The sequence below is a fragment of the Lactuca serriola genome, chromosome 1 (genome assembly GCF_051521515.1).
Source record: "Lactuca serriola cultivar US96UC23 chromosome 1, Lser_US96UC23_V15, whole genome shotgun sequence".
NCBI lineage: Eukaryota > Viridiplantae > Streptophyta > Magnoliopsida > Asterales > Asteraceae > Lactuca > Lactuca serriola.
In genome coordinates this window covers 245,989,569-245,999,785 of record NC_136408.1, presented here as the reverse complement: position 1 = coordinate 245,999,785, position 10,217 = coordinate 245,989,569, and positions in this window count along the sequence as shown.

Genomic DNA, 10,217 nt, shown 5'->3' with positions numbered 1-10,217 from the left:
GAGCACCGAAGTAGTGCTCAAGACGACAGAGAAGATTCAGCAGGTCCGGAGCAGACTTCAGACTGCTCAGAGTCGGCATAAAAGTTATGCCAATAGACGTCGATCAGACCTGGAATTCCAAGTCGGGGATATGGTTCTCCTGAAGGTGTCGCCTTGGAAGGGCTTCGTCCAATTCAGGAAACGGGGCAAGTTGGGTCCCAGGTATATTGGACCGTTTAAGGTTGTAGCCCGGGTGGGCAAGGTGGCATACCAGCTGGATTTGCCACCCGAACTCAGTCAGATCCACATCACTTTCCACGTCTCTCAGCTACGGAAGTTCCTGGTGGACAACTCAGCAGTGGTACCCTTGGAGGACATTCAAGTTGATGATAGCCTGAATTACATCGAGCGGTCTGTAGCGATCCTCAACCGGAAGTCGAAGGATCTAAGGAACAAGAGGTTTAAGCTGGTAAAGGTGCAATGGCAGCACCGGAAGGGCTCGGAATGGACATGGGAGCCAATGGATGTGATGATGCAGCATTACCCAGAGCTGTTCCAGGATCGAGCAGTAGACTTTGAGGACGAAGTCTAAAATAAGTGGGGGAGATTTGTAGCACCTGGTTGTTGGTACGTATTATGTTATTTAATCTTCAATTATTTTTCATTTTTGGCCTTGGACTCGGCGAGTCGAAGGACTGACTCGCCGAGTAGAAGCGGGATGAGACGTGGAGTTTAAGTTGCGGACTCGACGAGTCGGGTCCCGGACTCAGCGAGGAAAAAACCCTAATCCAGGGGTTTATGCAGCCTCCATTCCCCCTTTATGCTCCCAAACACTTCTCATAGCAAACCCAAGCCGTTCATGATAAATCTAAGGCTTTTGAGTGATTCATGTGAGTTTTGACCTCAAGGGAGAAGGAAGAGCATAGAAGGATCAGGAGGAGACAGAAGGATTCGATTTTGGTTCATCATTTGCAGCCTATAGAAGGAATAAAGCATGAACCTTGCTCATTCATTTCTTACATCCCTCTTTGAGGTGATTTAGGGATTTTATAAGCCATTTTTGGTGCCCAACCATGTTTGCAAACATGGTTGGGGGTTTGAGCTTCTGGATCATGTCATTATTGGAGTCACAAGACAGATTTGGGCTGCTTTTGCACCCAAGGAAAGCCCCATGCAACAAAAGAACCATTTTAGAGCCTTTTAAGCTCAAAAGTCCCATGTATGCACGTAAAGTTTGTAACTTTACGTGCTAGATCGAGTTTAGGGGCTTAGATCTGTCTTTTGGACAAGTGTTGTACATCAGAAATCAAAGTTTTAAGGAGGGGATGTGACCGACTCGACGAGTCTATTCCTGGACTCAGCGAGTCCAAGGGTTTTGTCCAATTTCCGTGAGGGTCAAAAGGACCAGTTGAGTGTGGAAAGGTTTTAGGGAGTCCCGGGGAGTGACCCAACGTTCTGGACTAAGCAAATTGTTCTGTAAATTCATGGCACTCGGCGAGTGCATGAACGGACTCGACGAGTCCAAGGCAATCTTCATAGAACTCGACGAGGTGTTCATCAACTCGGCGAGTCGAGGACAGAACGTGTTCATCGGATGAAGATTAACTCGACGAGTTGTTCATACAACTCGGCGAGTTGGATGAAGAACCATTGAGTATCAGTTAGGAAGTGAACTCGTCGAGTCAATGCCTAACTCGACGAGTAGAGACGGGAGTAAAGACAATCGACTGGATATGGACTCGACGAGTTGACAAGCCAACTCGGCGAGTCGGGTCAACTGGAAGTTGCCTTTGACTTTGATTTGACTTTGGTTTGGAATCGGTCTGGGGTAAAATAGTCATTTTACCCTGGGAATAGTATCAATGTCTGATTAAGTGTTTTATGGAAATATAGTCGAGGGATCACTGGAGCAGTTGTCAGACATTTGCGGATTAGCCTTTCAGCAGCCAGCCTTTTGAGGTGAGTTACTTTCCAGTATGGGTGGGTCTAAGGCCACAATGTCGGCCCACCAATGAGGAGTATTTAGAAGGTGATTGTCTCTGTGATAATTACCTTGGTCTGATATGTGTTTGGTTATGAGTTATATCTGTATGATATGTTACGTGCATGATAGGGATAGTTTCCCTGGTAGTGGTCCTTAGGACCAAGGGGTAGGTCAGTACCCGGATATGCCTGATTGTATGCTTATATCTTGTTATTGTATGCTAGTGGTAAGGGGTGGAATAGCCCCCAGTTACCGGTTGAAAGATACCGATGATGATTACCGGTTGAAAGATACCGATAACGATTACCGGTTGAAAGATACCGATAACGACTACCGGTTGAAAGATACTGATGGTTTTGTTTGGTATGTGGTATGTTGGGGGAACTCACTAAGCTTTGTGCTTACGGTTTTAGTTTTTGGTATCAGGTACCGCTTCGTCTAAGGGGAAAGAGTCGGCGGCGTAGCATGGCATCACACACACACACATCTGATTTTCCGCACGGTGTTTTCGGGGATTGTACTCTGGTATGATATTTATTTATGTTTTGGGTTTCAAACATGATACTTGATTTTATGAGATGACGTGTTTATGCAATATTTTCTAGTGAATGTTTTATGAGTTAATTAATTGAAAATGAAAATTTTGGTCTTGAATTTTGGGATGTTACATAACATATCCCAAAGCATAGCAAGAATCCTATAACCAGGATATCGACCTAACAGGTCACTAACATAGCATCATCCTATGTACCAGGGTACCGACCCAATCGGGACACTAAAGTATAGTAAATCACCATCCTAACTACCAGGATGTAAATCAATAAGCATAACATGCAATAATCTGAATACAATCCATAAAGAGCCGGCCTTGGTGCCTTAGCCCCTGTTGATATAGTGAGGAGAACTCACCTGGCACTACTGAAGTCCCGCCGATAAAACTCCGGCTGCTGGTTGACAGATTCCCAAACTGGCAACATCAAACAACACGCAATTAATAATTGGGTTCCAAGCCCAAAGTCCAACTCACACACTAAAGGCTCAATATTCAAGTAATGGGCCAAAGCCCAACATATGGCCCAATTTTCTAAATTGGGCCCACGCCCTCATATGGGCCTTACCCTAAGCCCATCAACATATTCTAGTCCATATGATATTCTTGGATGGCCCATTAATAATCCAATTACCAAAGCCCAAAGGAAAGGCCCAACACAAAGCCCAAGTGAAATTAGGGTTTTATATAAAATAACAATTAGGTTTAAGTGTTTCTCATTTAACCCATTAAGGAATTAATCCATTAAGTCCCCCACTTTACTAAATAAGTCATATGGTGTGATTGGGCTTAATACAATGGCCTAAATGTGGGTCCCGATAAGTCCAAGCCTGTAATCCCAAAATTAGGGTTTTCATATGAAATGATGATTAGGGTTAAGTGTTTCTCACTTAACCCATTAAGGACTTAATCCATTAAGTCCATTATTGCCTTAAGTTAGTTTTCCAATGATTATTATTTAATATCTCAAGTTATTAAATAATCTCGTGTGTGTCCCGGTAAATTCTCAAAATTAAGGTTTTAAGCCAGTAGTCAACCGGTTGGGCTTTTAGGTCACTTTCGGCCTCATTGGCCCAATCAAAATTTTATTAAGCCCATTAGGGTTTCAAGCATCCCAACGAATCAATACCACAATGCAAAGCACACCGCCACCCGACACGGCGGCCGGTGGCGACAGGAGACGGCAGCCACCACCTTACGGTGGTGGTTTAGAGTTTTCTTTTTCATTATTCTGATATGGTTACAAATTTTACAATGAAATACCCAATAAACAAACACACACTAAATAAACGCACACACACAGCCACCCTTGTGGTGGCCGGTGGTGGTAGACGGTGGCAGCCACCACCTCACGGCGGTGGTGGTGGTTGTTCTTGTGATTACGGCCAAGACAAACACACCCAAACAGAAAAATACACACCCACACATCTTCTATTCACGAGAGGAACCCAGCCACCCAAGTGTTATAAGGCGGCGATGGCGACACAAGATGGCGGCTAGCAGCGGCAACAGCTTCGTCTTCGGCGGCTACCACCATGGCCAGCTGCCATGGTGGTTCTTCATGGCTTTTACTCGACTGAAAACCCACGTACGCGAGCATCTGTATCATGAACCACGAACACTGTCACCATCCCGTTAGAATAATCCCGCGACAGCAACAACATTGGCACTACGACCAGCAGCGGGCAATAGTGGCCCCTTGGTGGTCATTGCGTGTCATCGGCGAACAGCAAAAGAAGAAGAAGTATGACAGAAGGCGGCTTAGAACATCACAACAGTCGTTGTATTGGTCTCGTTCGTTTCCGAGGTCACAGGAGCGACTTAGCACCAAGACATAAACGGTGAAGGAGAAGAGCGACGACATCTGTGGTTTTTGTCATCGATGGTTGTCGATGGCGTTGCAGCTTCAGCATGCAAGGGGCGGTGGCCGGAGGATGAAAAGGGAGAGATGGCGGCTGAATTTTAGAGCATTAAGGGTTATGGTTTGACGGGAATGAAAGGGTTATATACCCGGCTCTCATACAACTTTAACCCATGATGACATAAATGGCCCTTCCTTCTCTAATTTCTTTCAAAACAAACCTACAACTTACCGTTTTAACCCCTGCCTTCAAAACTCTTTACAGATTGAGTCCGAAATTTACCATTTAGCCCTTAGCTTCCAACATCTTTTCATATAAGTCCCAATAATTACCCAATAGTCCTTGTCTTCATAATTATTTACGAAACCAATCCGAAACTTACATTTTAACCCCCGGAGATTCAAATATTGTCATTTGGCTCCTCGAACCCAACAACCCACTAATTATTATTCGATCTTGGGCTAAAATAGTATAAAATAATCATAATAATTACTTCTCGGGATTCCTGATTTATTATCTAATTACTCCATTTTAAACGGGATGTTACACTATGTCAGAAAGGAGTCATCAGTGGGGACTGTGACCAACGAGGGGAGTGTATCGAGATGACGACTTTCATGGTTATGCAGCGGATCAACTGTAAGTGTGAGGTCTCCTGTTCTATGTCGATTCTTGCAGTAGGGTGATGATTGAGGATTCAGAGAATGAAGTGTGTGATAGTCCATTATTTCCAAAAAAGGAGAAACTGCTATTCTAGGACCGTCGTAAGATTTGCATGTGCAGCCGGACGAGATTCTGGGTGACTGGAGACAGTCACATTGGGAAGTTCTGAGGATTTCATTTGAGATTCAGGATATGCGGAGTTGCTTGGTCCTTCTTTGGAAGATCATTAAGTGTTACGTAGTACGTTCCAAGAGTCAAGTGGGGAGTAACTGATGGAAACAGTTTGTGGAGTAGACTGTTCATATGTCAATTAGTGATGGTTGAAACCTGAGTGGGGGGGACTGGGTATTCTATCGAGAGGATCAACAATCTATTCAAGTTGTGGTTAGAAGATTTGGTTATGGGGGTCTGCGGTACGAACATATGAACCTTGGGTTTATTGTTGGATGAGGCAAGGTGCAGAGCGAGAGGAGGCATATTGTACGTGTACAGGAAAGAATGAGTGTACCCACGAAGAGTAGCCATGAGTCATGGATCTTATTGTGGTGAGGGACTCTTCAGGTTTGCAGTGGTTGGGTTCGAGACGGCTGGTTCGTTGAGGTCCAGTTTCAATTGTTGGGATTTGCCAGTTCAATATGTAGATTGTTATCTATACTCTAGCAGGAGCAACAATTGATTTGTCAATTAGTTTCAGAGTCAGTATGAGTAGCTTCACATGGGTTTTGATTAATAAGAGGATGGGGCTTCGAATGGTCGTCAACGTGTTCTCAGTAATTGACGATTCCTCCATGTTTCAATTTTGTGTAGAGTATTTCGAGGTTATGAGTTGTGTGAGAGGGATATCAGTGGTTGAGGCAAGAAAGTGTGAGATTCTATAATGGTGTATCGGGGTATCCGACTATGATGCCCTGAGTTGTTGGATTATTTTGAGATTCGAACTTATGATACGATAAGTTGAGTATCGAGTAGCTTTTGTTCCAATGGGAACCCGTCAACTAATTATCTTTGGACGGGGAATTGTTCAAGAATGTGAATTGTATCAAGGGAAAGTGTTTTGTAGCGGCAATTGTTGTTAAGGGTAGTGATGTTTAATCTGGGTGGGTGTGTGCACCCATCCATGATGGATCGCGGAGTATGAGTTTAGCGAACGCAATATTGTGATGGCTTAATGATGAGATTGTGGGAAGGTAAGAGAGTGGGAGGACCCAGGTGGGAGTAATCTCCTTGTATTATTAGGGAAAAACCATGGGGAGAGCCCATGGTCAGTGAGCGAGTGATGTAAGCCTGTGGGGATCCGTAGCATTCACGAGTCAGTGTGAGACTGTCACAAGTCTACGGGGATTCATAGCACTCATTAGCCAGTAAGAGAGTGTTATAACACTACGGGGAGCTATGGTGTTCACTAGTCAGGGCATGACGTAGAAGAGTTCTTAGGCTTAGGTAGCCTTGGTAACTGAGTCTTTGGGAACCTGGTGGCCGGGCCAGGGGTGAGACTGAGGTCTCCATGATAGTCGGGATCCGTTATATCTCGAATGGAGGAGAGGTTGTCGCAAATCGGAAGGGATTGGTGAAGTAAGGTACGCATAGATTCGCGGATCACAGGTCGTGAGTTGAGTATCAGATGGGATATGAGTGGTTCCAATTTTGCTATCGAACCAGACTCTCGAGCGTGAGTTTCGCCCTATCTGTGTAAAGGATAGATGAGTTGAGATTTCAGATTCCTGATGGATTGCATTTTTAGTGGTTATGGTTTGTATCTGATGTTCTAGACCTAGGATGGTCGGTTCGATTGGCTTGAGAAGGACCGCATCATCCAATGGAGTTAGTGAGTGTTAGGCGACAGAGGTCGTTAATGAAGTGTGACTACAGATCGATTGTAACATTACTTGGAGTAAAGAGAACTTAGTGGTTGCATGTATATGTGGTTGGTCGAGATAGCTCTATTGGATTGAACGGTTGGGGTTATGCTCGGGCTTGTGGCCATGCCGTTCAATTTGTTGGCCGTGTAAGGGATGGTGAGGAAAGATTTCGAGGATGAAATCTTATTTAAGTGGAGGAGAGTTGTAACGTCCCGTGAATTAAATAAATAAATAGATAAGGCTTAATGTGAATAATAATCCTAAAGTAAATAATATTTAGCAGGGTGTTGGTGTTGGGGAGCTAATTGATATATTTTTGGATTTGAGGGTTAAAAGAGTAAGTTTTGGATTTAAATTGAGAAGGGTTTCGAGAACTCAGGGTGTGTATGGTAAGTTTTGGACTTAAATTGTAATGAATTGTGGAATCAAGGGTTAAAAGGGAACTATTGGATCTAATTTTAAAAAGAAATGTTGGGGAGGGGCCAGAAGTGAACATAAGGGCATAATTTGAATGGATGTGGGATTAAACTCGTTCATTCCCTCGTTGCATCGTGAACCCTAGCTTAAGCATTCAGCCGCCACTTATTCCTTCTCCTCACTTTTTCGATCAGGCAAAGATGCCGCCTGCTGCCCCATCGTTAAGCACCAATGCTGCTGCCAGTGATGAGGCGTGAAGCTGGAAAGAGCCACCGGAATCCTCTAACGGAGCTGTGAACGAAGTTGTGAGTCATGGACAACCGAAAACCCTTGGTAAGCTAGCTGCAATTTGATTATTCCTCGTCTTTCATCTTTCGGGTCTGTGTGTGTGTGTGTGTGTGACGTGGGTACGCCCCAGCTGTCGCTGCCAGCCTCAACTGCCGGTACCGTCGCCCTTGGCGTTGCCAGCCATCAAATAGTGGCTGATAGTTGTGTTAATCATCATATTCTAGTTCATGGGATATTGATGGACTCGTTTTATTGCTGGTCAGAGGATTGGGCGCACCACCATGGCAGCCAACCATGGTGGCTATCGTTTCTGCCATGCCTCGTCGCCACCAGCCACAATGGGAGGTGGTTGTGGGTGTGTTTATGAGTTTGGTTTTGCGTGTAATTATTGAATTCGTAAATTATGAGGCTGAATGAGTGTTTGTATGGTCTGAAAACCCCCCACCACCACCGTGAGGTGGTGGCTGCCGTCCTGCGCTGCCACCGACCACCACCGCTCGAGGTGGCAGTGTGTGGTGCCCGATCTAGTGGAACCTTAATGGACCTAAACACTTAATATTGGACTGGGCTACTTTGTGATTGGGCTAGAAACCCTAATTAGGGTTTAGAAAACCCTAATTTTGGGTTTGTTGGTTTGGACCTATTGGGACCCACATTTGCACCAGCGGACTAAAGTTATGACTCATGCTGATTTCCGTTGTATGATGGGTTAGTAGAATAATGGACTTAATAGGTTATGTTCTTAATGGGTTAAGTGAAAACACTAAGCCCTAATTGTCATTTCGTGTGAAAACCTTAATTTTGCTTGGGCCTTGAGTTGGGCCTTTCTTTTGGGCTTTGGTGTTTGGGCTATTAATGGACCATCCAAGAGCAATCATGTGGACTAGAATATTTATATGGACTTTAGGGTAAGGCCCATATGAGGGTTTGGGCCCAATTTGGAAAATTGGTCCATAGTTGGACGATTAGTGGACTTTTGTGGATCCATTTGGTATTGGGCCTTGGTGAGCCCATTGGGCTTGGGTTATTTATGGGCCGAGTTGCTGGACAACATTTAGACCAAATATGTGAAGGTTTGGTCTTAGATGCTAATGGGGTTAAATGTTGCTTTGGCACAGTGATCAAGACCGGAGTACAACATCATTTATAGGATCTACTCGTCAGTCGAGGTGAGTCTTCTCACTATACTTACTTGTTAGGTAATTTATGTGTGACCGGAGGGTCTTATTTACACTATTAACCAGATTCTGGACCGGAGGGTCTTAGTGTATTGTAGACTGGAGGGTCTTAGTATGTTATTGACCAGAGGGTGTTTTTTGTTTATAATGTGATATGTCTTATTGTGCATACTGTCTTTGTGACTTATGTTGTTATAGTACTTTGTGTATATGTTAATCTTATGTGCTTACTTGAGTTGTGAAATTGTATGTGTGATATATATGTTGGATAAGGTGTCTAAGTCCATAACTTATTTGGTATATACTTGACCCGACCCGGCATGGTCCATTTGGGTTGCATTTCATCCAAACTATTTATGGATAATTTTATGAGAGTTACACACATATGTTTATTAATATAATATAAGTTATAATATATTAATATGAAGTCATGTTATTTAATTAGTCTTAGTCTTAAATTAATTATGAATTAATTTAGAGACTAAAAGGAAGACTAATTAGATTGTGGGCTATTGGTTTTATATAGTGTGGGCTAACACTCATTTGTTAATGGGCTAGGCTTATATGGAAGTCCATGGATGATCCATGGAGCTTTTAACCCATGGATCCTTGGAAAGGAAAAGACATGGGTTATTAGGGTTTCACCCTAATCATGTACACTATATAAGCATGCTTATGTTGCATGAAATAGCCACTAGTGGCACTAGTTGTGTGAGTTTTGTGTGTGACCGATTTTATAAGTGTGTATACACTCTCTCAAAGTTTTCCAAGAGTTTGTGGTGATTTGTGATTTCCATTTGAGGCATTCACACTATTGGTGCTTGGCTCTCAAACTCCAAAGGAATCAAACTCATCAAAAGGTATGTAATCTCATCTAATTCTTTTATCTTTAAAAGTACCCCATGCCATGTTAGATAGGTTATGAACCTTGGAAAATTATTATTTTGCATGTATTTAGACAAACATAGATCCAAAGTTTATTAGGGTTGCATGCACACTTAGGAAGTGTTAGATTGCTCAAAACCCAACAGTGGTATCAGAGCCTAGGCTTGTCCTCAAGTTATGAAGGGACTCGACGAGTCCATGAAGGTACTCGACGAGTCCAAGGCAAAACTCATCCAACTCGGCGAGTTGGTTCATGCACTCGACGAGTTGGAACCCCGGACAGCATATCTTCGAGTTTTGGTGCTGGAATTGGTCTAGAATCATTACCTTAAACTATTTTGGACTCATAAAACTTGTTTTTGATGTGGTAATGATGATGGTGGACCAATTTCAAAGTTATAATCAAAATTTCAAGTTTATATGTGTTCATATGATTCTTGAAATTGTTGATGTGGATGTTCATGTTCATATGAGTTTTGTTAGATAATAGGAATTATTTGCAAATTCTTTGTTAGTTAATTCTTGATCTTAATGTGTTTTAATGGAATTCTT